At 40.4% G+C, this 14427-nt stretch overlaps 1 pseudogene; it reads left to right on the plus strand.

The window, feature by feature from the left end:
- The window catches only part of LOC103663119, a 29617-nt pseudogene extending 21123 nt beyond the window's left edge, over positions 1 to 8494 (plus strand).
- The last annotated feature ends 5933 nt before the right edge of the window (positions 8495 to 14427 follow it).

A 14427-nucleotide genomic window follows, 5' to 3' on the forward strand; every position in this document is an offset into this window, starting at 1 on the left:
TTTAGGTTCCTTCCCTTTCAACAACCCTACCTTCTTCTTTTGCAGTTCTTAAGTTTATACAATATCCAAAGCAATCAGAAAGAGAGCCTGCACATGACTATTCATGGATGGAATTAGCTCTGCTCTAAACCTCCTGCCTGGATCCCAGCTCTATACCTTTCCTTGAGTGGCCCACTAGGCCCTCACACTCAGCATCTCCACAATTGAATCCATTCACCTTTTCCCAAAACTAGCTTTCTTTCCTGACTTTTTTCTTTTATCAGCACTAGCAAATGAGGTTAAAACAGCAGCTCCCAACCTTTCCTGGCTCACAGCATCCTTAGTGTCTTGTTAATTTTTTTCACAGTGCCACTAGACCAAAAAAAATACTTAATAGTTTCATTTCCTAGGCAGTCAGATCCAAACAACTTTGTAAGTAGGCATGCCCTAACAACTTAATTACTTTTGAATAATAATAATACCCATATATTTTTAAAATATTTTATTTCATCCTTAAATAACCACATTTACTTAATAATGAGATCTCTGCACCTGCTGGGCACTGTACCACTTCTGCAATCTTGGAATCAAATTGGGCACCACCACCCTCACTCCCTGTTCCACAGTAACTTTCATGTAGTACTTGCTTTTTATCACAGACACCACCAAAAACCCAGCTTTGCAAAGATACAACAGTACCAAAAGGAATGTATTGTTATGATGTTGACACCGTGGCCTACATCTAGCTCATCATTTGCATGATGTCTAGCAGTCATGGAGTATAACTATGTTTCCCTGGAAATTTTTAAATGTCCCACAACACCCCCTGTGAATTCACTGTGGTATTTCAGGACACCTCAGCCAGTTTGGGAACTAGAGGGTTAGAATGATAGTTTGGAACATACTGTGGAGGACATGAATCAGGTGTGCAGCCCAATGAGATTCCTAACACGGCATCTGGAGTTCAAGAGTTTCCTAGACAGGCACAGGTAGAGGTGGAAAACTTCCCCAATGTGGGGAGGCTTTCCCCATAAAAGCTGCACTAGGCAGGAAGCCAATGAGGGCACACGCTCTGCAGGCAGAGTGATCTGAAGTGCCAGGATGGATGCAGCAGGACCCTGAGTACAACCAAGCAAGTTGCTCCTTTTCCCATGGGGTGGAGTGTGCAGTGGAAGAGGGGCTAGAAGGATTCCAGAAGTGGCTGCCCCTCCACACAGAAACCAGGCAAAAGCAGGTTACCCACCCAATCCCACTTCAAAAACAAGGCTGCAATAAATATGCTTAAAGGTATACTGTTCTGCATTTGTCCTATTATCTTCTTAGAAGAATTTCCTAGAAGTGGGATTCCCTAGTCCAAACTAAAAGCATTTCTAAAGCCTTTCACACATACTATCAAATTGCAGAGAAGATTACAAATTTACACTCCCAACAGCAATGGATGAAAATGCCCACTTGGTCATACCCTTTGCTACTGAGATAGATTAAAATGGTATCTCATTATTGTGCTGGTTTGCATTTTGTTACTAGTAAGGCTAAAATTTTTCCATATATTTATTGGCCATTTTTATTTTTTTCTTTTCTGTCTCCTTTGATATGCCCTTTGCCCATTTCTTAAGTGAGATTTTCATATTCTTACTCATTTTGTAAGATGCAAAAATATTTAAACAAGTCACTCTTCTTAACCTTACAGTTGTGATGCATTGGATAGCAGTTAGAATCATAAGCTTAACAAAGCATGATACTGATGTTGAGAGTGATCATTTCCATATTTATTAAAACTTTTCCTTATATCAAAGCAAGAACCTATTTGAAGAAGGGACAGGATTTTGGAAAAGGTCAACATCTACAGCCCACAGAAGTGCTTAGATTTAATATCCTCTGATATTTAGTCCAGGCACTAATATTTTTATTTCAAACATTAAGAAACCTAATAATTATTGATCCAGAAATTTAAAAATAAAAAAAAATTCTTGACAGAGGTACTTTATTTCAAGCATATTCAGTACATGGAAATTTGAAATTTTAAAGAAAAAAACCTTCATTACTTGTTCTCTTTATTAAAAGATTGCTATCAGAAACATTAGGTATAAACTACTGACTAAGGCAACGTCCACTGTTAAAATGATTGAACATGGGGCAGCTGGGTGCCTCAGTTGGTTAAACATCTGACGCTCAGGTCATGATCTCAGGGTCCTGGAATCAAGCCCCTGTCTCAGGCTCTGTGCTCAGCAGGGAATCTGCTTGTCCCTCTCCCTCTCCCTCTGCTCCTCCCTCTGCTTGTGCTCTCACACACTCTCTCTAATAAATAAATCAAATATTTTTTAAAAAATGATCGAGGAGCACCTGAGTGGCTCAGTAGGTTAAGCGTCTGCCTTTAGCTCAGGTCATGATCCCAGACTCCTGGGTTTGAGTTCTACATCAGGCCCCCTGCCCGGCAGGGAGTCTGCTTCTCCCTCTATCCCTCCCCTCTGCTCGTGATCTCTCTCTCTCATGCCCTCTCTCTCCCAAATAAATAAAATCTTGAAAAAAATGATTGAACTCATACAGACATTTTAGAATTAACAGGTAGTACCCAGGATTTTGGTCCATAATTTCCCAAGGATAACTACTTTATGATTTTTGGTAATACAATTAACCACCGACAAATAGAATACTCTAAAGAATTTTTAATGCATTATTCAATAATATTTTTGTTATTTAAATTCCAGTTAGGGGGCACCTGGGTGGCTTAGTCAGTTAAGGTTAAACATCAGACTCTTGATTTCGCTCAGTTCAGGATCTCAGGGTGATGGGATCAAGCCCCACTTAGGGCTCTGCACTCAGCCACTCAGTGTGGAGTCTGCTTATCCCTCTCCCTCTTCTCCTCCCTCTGTTCCTCCTCCTCCCCACCCACTCACACTCACCCATGGGCTTTCCCTCTAACTTTTTTAATTTCCATTTAGTTAACATACAGTGTATATTAGTTTCAAGTGTGCAATATAGTGATTCAACATGTCCATACATCACCCGGTGCTCATCACAAGTGCACTCCTTAATCCCCATCACCTATTTCACCCATCCCCCATCCACCTCCTCTCTGGTAACCATCAGTTTGTTCTCTACAGTTAAGAGTCTGTTTTTCAGTTTGCCTCTCTCTTTTTTCCCCCTTTGACTTTTGTAAAGTCATGTGGTAAATTTGCCTTTCTCTGGCTGACTTATTTCACTCAACATAATGCTTTCTAGCTCCATCCATGTTGTAGCAAGTGGTTAAGATTTCATGCTTTTTATGGCTGAGTAATATTCCATTGTATATATACACCACATTTTCTTTATCCATTCATCAATCAATGGACACTTGGGCTATTTCCATAATCTGCCTATTGTAGATAATGCTGTTAAAAACATCGGGGTGCATGTATCCCTTTGAAATAGTATTTTTGTATTCTTTTGAGTAAATAACCAGTAGTGTGATTGCTGGATCGTAGGGTAGTTCTATTTTTAACTTTTTTTTTTAAGATTTTTTATTTATTTGTTTGACAGAGAGCACACAAGCAGAGAGAACAGCAGAGGCAAAGGGAGAAGCAGGCTCCCCACTGAGCAGGGAGCCCAATGCAGCACTCAATCCCAGGACCCTGGGATCACGACCTGAGCCAAAGGCAAATGCTTAACCAACTAAGCCAACTTGGTGTCCGTATTTTTAACTTTTTGAGGAAACGTCATACTGTTTTCCACAAGTGACCGCATCAGTTTGCACACTCATCAACAGTACAAGAGGGTTCCCCTTTCTCCACATCCTCGCCAACACCCATTTCTTGTGTTGTTCATTTTAACCATTTTGGCATGTATGAGGTGATACCTCATTACAGTTTTGATTCGTATTTCCCTGATGATCAGTGATGTTGAGCATCTTTTCATCTGTATGTCCTCTTTGGAAAATGTCTGCTCGTGTATTCTGCCCATTTTTTAATTGGATTATTCATTTTTGGGTGTTGAGTTTTATAAGTTCTTTATAGATTCTGGATACTAACCCTTTATCTGATATGTCATTTGCAAGTATCTTCTCTCATTCCATAAACTGCCTTTTAGTTTTGTTGTTTCCTTCACTGTACAAAAGCTTTTTATTTTGATGAAGTCCCAATAGTTTATTTTTGCTTTTTTCCCCCTTGCCTCAGGAGACATATCTAGAAAGAAGTTGCTACAGCTGATGTCAAACAGGTTACTGCCTGTGTTCTCCTCTAGGATTTTTATGGCTTCAGGTCTCACAGTCAGATCTTTAACCCATTTTGAATTTATTTTTGTATATGGTATAAGAAAGTGGTCCAGTTTCATTCCTTCACATGTTGTTGTCCAGTTTTCCCAACACCATTTGTTGAAGAGGCTATCTTTTTTCCATTGGATACTTTTTTCTGCTTTGTTGAAGATTAATTGACCATATAGTTGTGGGTTTCAATATCTTTGTAAGAGGTCTTAGAGTAATGGATATTGAGCAAATGGTAGTAAACAATGCCTTGACCAAAAAATGCCCTTAGTCATTCTTTCCACTAAGAAAATTTCCATTCTTAAAAATGAAACAAGACAAAAGCAGAGAGGGAGACAAACCATAAGAGACTCTTAATCATAGGAAACAAACAGAGTTGCTGGAGGGGAGAGGGGTAGAGGGATGAGGTAACTGGGTGATGGACACTGGGGAGGGTATATGTTGTAATGAGCACTGGGTATAAGACTGATGAATCACAGATGTGTACCCCTGAAACAAATAATACATTATATGTTAATTGAATTTAAGTTTAAAAAAAGAAAATTTCCATTCTTTTTTTTAATTTCCATTAACAGCAACATACATAGTTTGAAATCTACCAAATCACTAAACTTCAGAATTCTGAAATTCTTGGGGCGCCTGGGTGGCTCAGTCGTTAAGCGTCTGCCTTCAGCTCAGGGCGTGATCCCGGCATTCTGGGATCCAGCCCCGCATCAGGCTCCTTTGCTGGGAGCCTGTTCTTCCTCTCCCACTCCCCCTGCTTGTATTCCCTCTCTCACTGGCTGTCTCTCTCTCTGTCAAATAAATAAATAAAATCTTAAAAAAAAAAAAAAAGAATTCTGAAATTCTTGCTATTATGCATTATCCCAAAATATTCCATCATCTTTATATTTCTCCATAAAGTATAACAACACCCGTTAGAGCCCTCATCATTCAACACTGATTAATTCAATAAACACTTTGAGAACCTACTAACATTCTTAAAAACTTAGTGCTACATTAAGAGCTAAGGATACAAAGACAGGTAAAACAGTCCCTACCCTCAAGCAAAACATGGTCTGGAGTTTATGGTCTAGCAGGCAAGAAAGTCTATAGTTTATAGTGGGGGAGAGAGAAAAAGAGAATCCACTGTGGTATAACCAAGCACTAACAGAGACAACCCAAGGGAACTGTCACTAACTGAGGCTGAGGGAATCAGAGATGGCTGCCAGGAGGGAGTGATGAGTCACTGAGTCCTGGAGAATGAGCAGGTTCTAGCCAAGGGGAGAGAAAAAGGCTGATTCAGGTATGTGTAAAGGTACAGAGGCAGGATGGGGCACAACAAGGAGAACTAGTAGTACAGGAGTTCGGTTCAGATGGAGCATAGAGTTGGCGTGGGCACAGGCAATGGTGAGAGATTGCACTATAGAAGGAATATTATATCTTTACATTTCAATGCTGACAAAAGTTGATGAGGAAAGGACTATTCTCACCCTCCTCTCCCATTTCACAGTTAAAGAAACAAGCCCAGTAAGATTAAGTGACTTGCCCAAGGTCATATATTGTAGAAGTGGCTAAGGGGAAATTCCAACTTAGAAATTCTGATTCCAGGGGCACCTGGGTGGCTCAGTCCTTAAGCATCTGCCTTCGCCTCAGGGCGTGATCCCAGTGTTCTGGGATCGAGCCCCACATCAGGCTCCTCCGCTGGGAGCCTGCTTCTTCCTCTCCCACTCCCCCTGCTTGTGTTCCCTCTCTCAAGAGGGGAAGAAATTGTGATTCCAGAGCCTAGGCTTACCTGCTAATCATGAATGGATATTAGGCTATGCTAAGGAATTTGAATTTTACCCTGAAGGTCATGGGAGGCCAACAATTTTAGGCAGGAGAATGATATGGTCCTTTTGCCTTTTAAAAGGAGGACCCAAGTTACTGAAGGAAGCAGGGCTAGACCTGAGATGGAACTGTGTACAGTTCTGCATGTTGTACTCTGAACAACTCTAGGGAGGGCCATTAAGCATGGTCTATGAATGGCACCAGTGAAGTTGTGCAGTGCACAACCTACATGACCATATTTGATGTAATCACAAGTTAGGAGGCTACTACAGTAATCCAGACACAAAATGTATTAGTGATTTAAAAAGAGCAATTTGCAGAGAAGGGAATGGCTTATAATGCAGAAATAATGATGAATCAACAGGAGTTGGTGGCTGGTTGGATGAAGATGGTGACACAGAAAAAGAAAATGGTTTTATTTTGCCTCAGTCTAAGTTGGAACTACATTTTTTCATCTTCTTCCCTACTTGGTTCTGGGTTAGAAACTTGCACTGATTTGGAAAGTGAAATGAAGCAGCAGCCCTTATGCTCTGAATGTCATCATGGTTAGACGTGATGAGAGAGAGATGCAGCGAAGCAAACAGGTACCAGTTACTTGGTTCTCTCCACTCTGCACACTCCTCTGCCTCCAGGTCCAGCTGTTCTTCCCATCTGTCTGCCCTGCTGACCAACAGCAACTCATGACCAGACACCCAACTGCAAACTCACAGAGGCAACCACAAGAACCAGATCACAGCCCTGCACAGACCTTCACAGTCCCATCTGTGGACCCTTTCAGCAGATACCCCTCAAGCTCTGACTTGTCCACTAGACCAATGCTTCAGAAAGACTGCTTAGTGACCTCCCTGCTCCACCACCTCTCTTCTCCTCTCCTTCCTCTCCTCCTACTTCTCCAGCTTCAGTTCCTGATCCCAGCAGGCTTTTTGGTAGCAATTGAGAAGATTAGTCTGAAATTCATACAGAGCTACAAACATTTAATAGTCAAAACAGCTTTGGAAAAGAAAAAAGTTGGAGGATGTCAAGACTTATTATAAAGGAATCTATCACAGAGCTGTAAAGATGGACATGCAAATTACACAGGGACAAAACATGTGGTAAACTTGCCTGGGATAACTTGGACAGCAGACCACATGCCCACTGAGACTGTAACTCTGGGGGAAGTGCTTGGCAGGAGAAGAACAGTGGGCTCACTTTTATTTTGTATGTCAGGCAAAGTGTTATAAGAAATGAGCTCAGAAAATAATTGGCCAGTTTGCAAGCAGAAATTGAGGGTCCAGAAATTGGCGGCCTGACTAGGAAAGATGTATGAAAGCTATTAGAGCCCAAATTTTAAGACAATTTGGAAAAAATATTTGAACACAAAAGCCCATTAAAACCTAGCTTTGCTGCTGCCATTGGGGCTAACAAAGTTAGCTGTGGTGGGTTTGAGGGTGAGGGCCCTGACTGAAGACGTAGGACTGTTTCCCACTGTCCCTGACACTATGTGAGACTTCCATCCACTCATCATTAGAGGAAACACAGTGCTGATACAAAGGAATGTGGATCAGAGAAAAAGTATTCAAGGGCCATGCCACCCTCTAGGAACTGTGGACAGGGCAGCAGCATCAACCTCCCAAAGTGCTCATGCAACAAACTGGACAGGAGAAGGGGCTTGCCTTCATTCCTGAGATGTTCCTATCCAGATGAACTCCATGCCTAGAGGATGTGCGGAAAATCCAAGCTTCAGAAATAAATGTAATTTCTCTTGGAACTGAGCTTCTAACAACTTTAATGTATGCCAACAAAAGCACTGTATATTGGGCTTTTTCTAAGAAAAGGTGCCCAAAGATGCAGTACAGCTTGGTAACTAGTATTCTTGGCAGGATCTTCTGTTCTCTTCCATTTTCAGTCACTTTATTACAACTTAATCTTTATAAATCTGACTTTGGGTCATTCAAGCTTCTGGGAAGTACTTTGGATTATTGGAATTATGGTCTTCATTCTGAAAATCTTTTTCATAGGCTTGAAATGCCTTATTTCATTGGTACCTTCTTTCATGATGCCTTTTAAATCCAAGGATTACTGGTATGTGTTCTTATGTCAGTATAAATGAATTTTGTTCCCCTATCTGGTTCCATTACCTTATTAACCACAGGGAGTTTGGTAATGTAACTACAATCTTCAGATGTTACTAGCTTTATGCTACTCCATTTTAAAGTTTTTGAATTTTTTTTTAAATATGATTTTCAGACAGGTTTTGTGAATATTTTTCACATGACCAAGCTACAAAGTGACTTGTTCAGATGATATGTGACCAATATGTCAAGCAGAATTTCATAAGATTATGTTTCCCATCTGCCAGCATATATTTCCCAAAGAATGCATCACCTCGTGGTTTCATCAAGAGAATGTGCACTAGTCAGAACTGTGATTTCAAACCACATAAGCAAATGGAAAGATGGAGCTACTTCATCACACCTTCAAACGTAATTAAGTCCTATCAACTATTAAGACCACAAAATATTAATTGCATTTGGCTACAATGACTATTACTAAAGTCATTGGGAGAGATTTCTTTGCTAAAAATTAAAAGAAAAATGTTTCCAGTGGTGCCTGGTAGCTCAGTTAGTTAAGCGTCCGATTCTGTATTTTGGCTCAGGTCATGATCTCAGGATCATGAGATGGAGCCCTGCGTCTGGCTCTGCACTCAGTGGGGAGCCTGCTTGAGAGTCTCTCTTCCTCTCCCTCTGCCCCTCCCCACCACACTCCCTCTCTAAAATAAATCTTAAAAAAAAAAAAAAGAAAGAAAAAGAAAAATGTTTCCAAACATTTTTGGAGCACTAGAGTAAGATTTAAGTATTTCATTTTTTTTTAAAGATTTTATTTGTCGGAGAGAGAGTGAGCACAAGCAGGGGGAGGCGCAGGCAGAGAGAGAAGGCGGCTCCCCACTGACCAAAGGCAGATGCTTAACCAGTTGAACCATCCAGGCATCGCAAGTATTTCATTTTTTTAAATCAAATGAGGGAAAGAACACTATTTTTAAAAATAGGTAAGCAATATTCAACCTAATATCTATGTCCACATTTATTCTAATTACTTGACATATGCTTGCAGCATAAAACTGTAAATGTATTTTCTTACTAATGTTATTGAAAACAGCAACTGGATAACTAAATAGAATTTGTGGTTTCAGAAGGATTCTGGTATTCTTTTCTGACAGTGTTTCAAACTAAGGAATTTTTTTATGATAAAATATATCTTTATCCAAAATCTCAAAAATTCTTAAAATTTTCCTAAAATTTATATTTTTAAATAAAAGTTCTATATGTTATATTTTACCTGTAAAAAGATGTTCTAAGTGAATATTAATTTACTGAAGATGATATATTTTAATATTACTCTTTAAATATGATTAGCAATCAATAAGAAAAATATCAATTGTTTGAAATTTTCAGTATTATTACGAAGATAACATTAATGGTATGGCCCCCACCCAAACCAACTGGCCTCGAGGTAGCCACCATTAAATTGAGAAGGGCGGGCTTGGGTAGAAGAAAACAAGTAAGACTTGAAAATGACATCTACGCAAAACTTTGAATATATTTACTGGCACATGGAACGGACTAGACGCTACCAGATCAAAAGCGTTCTAAGTTTCTAAGTGAATTGTACTGCCAAATAAACACAATCCCAACCTGAAAAAGCCTTGGATACTTGAGCATTAAAACATTCCTTAGGACCGCACACTTGCACAAGCAAGAAGCAGGCTGTGAAAGTTGTATGCACTTTCAAGAATATACTCCCAAATGTCCTCTTCAGGTATAGCCATGGAAAACAGGACAGGGAAGACTCTCCCAGAGGATGGACCAAGGGCCATGGACAAGGGAGTTCCACCAGGAGAGAAAATCAGAATCTAATCAAGGAACTTCCACACCCCACCTTATGAAGGCAGGATACCTTCATAATGCCTGTTCAGGATTTCATATATACTAGCAACTAGAAATTGTCCAGTGTCTTGCATTCTTCTGTTTTCCCAAAGAGAGGTTGGGGGAGGTTTATTTTTTAGCATTATCCTGTCCCTGATTCACCACTGTACATTGAGAGGGAGAAGGGACGAACAACCTTTTTATTGACAGATCGCCACAAGAAGCCCCATCCAGACACCATATCCATCATCTGAAGATCTGAACTTTGTGCCACTTCATTGACTCCATAGGTCTTTGGGTTGCCCCCTATGAGAAATGGATACGTTCTATGAAAGAAAGGAAGAATGGAATAATTTGTGACCAGAAGGAAAGACTGTGGAAGATATTGGTTATCAAGTCATCAAAAACCATTTCCTTTTTCTCCTGGGGCACTGCTAGATTATGCTTACCCGTCTCCCTTGTGGCTAGTCATGGCCATGTGTCAGTTCTGACCAATAAAATGTGAGGAGTAACATCTGTTGCTTCCAGGACTGGCCTGTTTGGCCCCCTGACTCATGACCCTCATGCATTTTCCCCTCCAGCTGGCTAGACTGGAGATGATGAGGACAACCTTGGGAGTCGTGGTGTGAACGTGGGGGAGCCACAGGATAGAAGAAACCTCGATCCCTGAAAATATGTGTAGAAAGGACACCCTCTAGGAGTGATTGTATTCCACTCTTATCTGAGCAAAAATAAGTATACTTTAATCATATTAACCCCCTGAGATTGGGAAGTTTGTTACAATCACTAACGCATATACAGCAGAGGGAACACCACAAAGATAGGAGGATTGAAAGAGATGACAAAGCCTGAGAAAGGTGAGGGGTTCTCTTTAGCTAAAATGTAGGCACAAGAGAGAGAACAGCAAGAAACAAGAGGCTCTTTTTGGCATATTGCTATGGGTCTTAAATGCCATGCAAAATTTTGGACTTTATTCTCTAGAAATGGGGACCATCAAAAGTTTGACTGATAGATAGATCTTCTATTAAAACTGCTAGAGTGAATGCTGCCAGTAATCTGCCTTTTTTAAGGCAATTAAGAATCTAACTCTTCCATGCACTGTTGCCCCCCCAAAACTGAGAATATAAAATGTGATCACCAAGCTGACAACAGTTTTGCAGTCTTTAAAGCTGCAACTCCTATCAAAATAGATCCTGCCAAATTCAGTAAGAAAACTGGGAATCAAAAACCTCAGAGGAAAAAGTCAACTTTCAAAAACCTGCTTCTTTATGAAAGTGGGGGGTGTGTGTGTGATGGGGGGGAGGGGTGGGAGATGTCTTTCTAGGTAATGAATGTTATTCCTGCAACAACACTTAAGATGGGCTTCAGTCAATTCCACATGTACTAAGCTCCTTTCATGTGGCAGGTGTCCTGCTAAGTGTCTACAATAAAAAGATAAATAAATGACTTACCAGGACTTCAAATTGCAGAGTAATACAATTAGTAGGCATATAAACAGATTAACCAGTATACATTAGTACACATGCTAGTATTCTTCTTGGGGAAGAATCAGGGATCACAGAACTTTCTTAGTCTCAGACTGAAGATCCCCACTCATCAGACTCAACTTACCATGGTGGACTGAAATTTCAATACTTTTCTTCACACAATCACTTGCTCTCATACCTATCTTCCACGCCTTGCCTTCTGCCTCAAATGTTCTCCCTGACCCACTGCTAGCCACTGTTTGAGGTTCTGCTAAGACTCCACCTGTAAAATCTTTCCTGGTTCCAGCAGGGTGGGTTCTCCCCCTTCTCAGGAGTCCCATTCATGCCCTCTCTCAGGAGGTTACCACTCTGCTTTGCATCATAGCTGTTTTCTGATTGCTGGTCTTGCCTGATCTCCACCCTAAACTATAAGGCCCCTGAGGACCAGGAATGTTGCTGGTATAGCACCTTGTATGTACACAGTGGACATTTAGTAAATATTCTCTGAATGTTAGATTTTAAACCCAAAACCTACTCCCTGCAGCTGCGGAGTCTGCACACACCAGTAATCGCTGCATTCTTGGTCCAGAGCCAAACTGTTGGGTGTATGGTGTTTTCTCATGGGAGGAGAACAATCTTGTAAGAGGGCTCCGTAATGACAGAGGAAATCAAACTAGTGCTTACACCTCTGGTTCTAACTAGTGCCTAATTATGTCACAAAAAGACTGTCCAATGGGCCAAAATTCTTGCTTACTGAATAGAAGAGATTGAAATCTCCAAGTTTTCTTTACTGCAAAACAATCTTTCATAGAAAAATCTCTATTAATGTCATGTCAGCATTCTCTCTTAAACAACCCAGAGAGGAGAAAATGGGCAGTTGCCTCCCTTTCTAATATCAATACCATTAGCAAATGGTATTGACATGAGGGCAATTGGAAATACTGTCTATAATGTTCCCACACTGGTACTGTAAGAGCTGGAAGCTAAAACATGGGGACAAATCAGCATTATTCAATATGGAATGGTCAAAGCCAAAAGTAGAAAAGATCAATGTCTGTAAAATATTGAAGTATACTGAATGTGTTCACTAAGACCTAGAATGTAATAAAGGGAATACATGCTTAAAGTTTAAGTGGGGACAAATTTAGGGTAAATGGAAATATGTACAAGTTGTTTTTTTTTTAAGTGGGATGAACTTTAGGTTTTTATTAACTTAAGAAACAAGAGCAGATAAGAATGAAAATATAAATAAATCCACAGACAGTATCTTCATAAAATATTAATAGTAGAGAGATTTTTGTGAGTGGTCCCCAGTCTGTTGGGTCCTGGGGCCCCTTGGCTACTGTAATTAGTACAAGGAGACCTTAAATACATACAGTGAGCCCTGTCTGTGGATTGTATAAACAATATGCCTAACACATATGTACTACCATTTGACACAAACACAAAAATGCTTTTACTGATGAGGAACAGAATGTCAGAGAGGTTGGGGAAGCCAGGAAGGCAGATCTAGTAGGGACACATTCTTATGAGAGGAGCTGTCAGAGGGAGGGGAAAACTCTACTTGGGGGGGGGGGAGCACATGATCATTGGAAAGGATCCTGGCAAGAGCACGGGCTTTGAACGTCCCTGAGCAGAAAACAGAGGGCAGAGCCAGCAAGATGGTATAGCCTATGGAGTAAAGGAACCTCTCAGATCTTCAGGAAAATTACCATATTCACAAAACTCTTTATGGTTAATTTTTCTGTGGCAAATGGTCAAGGGGCTGGACTTGACCTAGGGCTCATCCCAAACAGCAAAAAAGTGGAAGTGAAGGGAAGCATGAGGAATTAAAGAGTGGGAAATTCAAGGAAACAGGAGCAGCACTGTGCCTGTTACAGGTCCTACAAGGGAGCTCAAGCCTCATGTAATCTGGCGTGGAGGCCTCGGGCAGTATCTGAGTCTCTTACATAAATTCCTTAAAAGTGTTCCTGATACTGTATGGTGACTAACATAATATAATAAAAAATTATTATAAAAAAAACTGTTCCTGAATCCTTAAAAGCTTTTTGTCATTATGTGTTTCCTTGGTTGATGGAATAATGAAAAAAAAAGTGTCACATTAAAAAAAGTTTAAACTACAGGAGTTCAGAACCACTATTTTCAGAGTAGTGGCCTATTATGACTTAGCTGCACCAGAGAGGGAAGACTGAACTGGGCCCACTGGAGAACCGTGAAATGCCATGTAGGCCATTATCTTTTCTGAGAGCATCTACAGACCACACTCCAGTCCTAAGTACTGTCAAATAAATAGGAATGCTGATCACAGGAAAGCTTCTGCTCTCCTTTCCTTGCTCTATCTTACTTAATCCTCACAACCACCTTATATGGAAGTTAACATTACTATACTAATAGTAAAGATGAAGAAACTGAGGCACAGAATTGACCAAGGTCACACAGCTAATAAGTAGCAGAGCCAGAGTCCAAAACTTTTTGACTGTGAAGCCCGTTAGCATAATAATAAATCCATTAGTCAACTACTTATTGGGCATCTACACTGTGCTAGGTGCTAAAATAAGCATATGATTAGCAAATGTTATATTACTATGTTAGGGTTCTCCAGAGAAACAGAACCAGTAAGATGTGTATACACACACACACACACACACACACACACACACACAATTATAGGAATTGGTTCACATGAGTATGGAGGCTGGCAAGTCCAAATCTGCCGTGATCTTCTTGAAACCCAACAGAGATAGCAGTGTAGTTCCAGTCTGAAGCAGGTGCAGGCCCAGGAAAACTGATGGTACAGATGGTCCGAAGGCAGTCTACCAGAGGCTTTTTCCTATTACTCCAGGGAAGGTCAATCTTGTTATTCTACTTAGACCTTCAACTGATTGGATGATGCCCACCCACATTATAGAAGGCAACTGGCTTACCCCTTAAAATATTAATCTCATCAAAAAATATCCTCACAAAAACACCCAAAATAATATTTGACCAAATTCTGGGCACCCTGTGGCCCAGTCACATCGACACATAAATT

This window comes from Ursus maritimus, unplaced genomic scaffold (genome assembly GCF_017311325.1).
Source record: "Ursus maritimus isolate PB19 unplaced genomic scaffold, ASM1731132v1 scaffold_12, whole genome shotgun sequence".
Taxonomy (NCBI): Eukaryota; Metazoa; Chordata; class Mammalia; order Carnivora; family Ursidae; genus Ursus; species Ursus maritimus.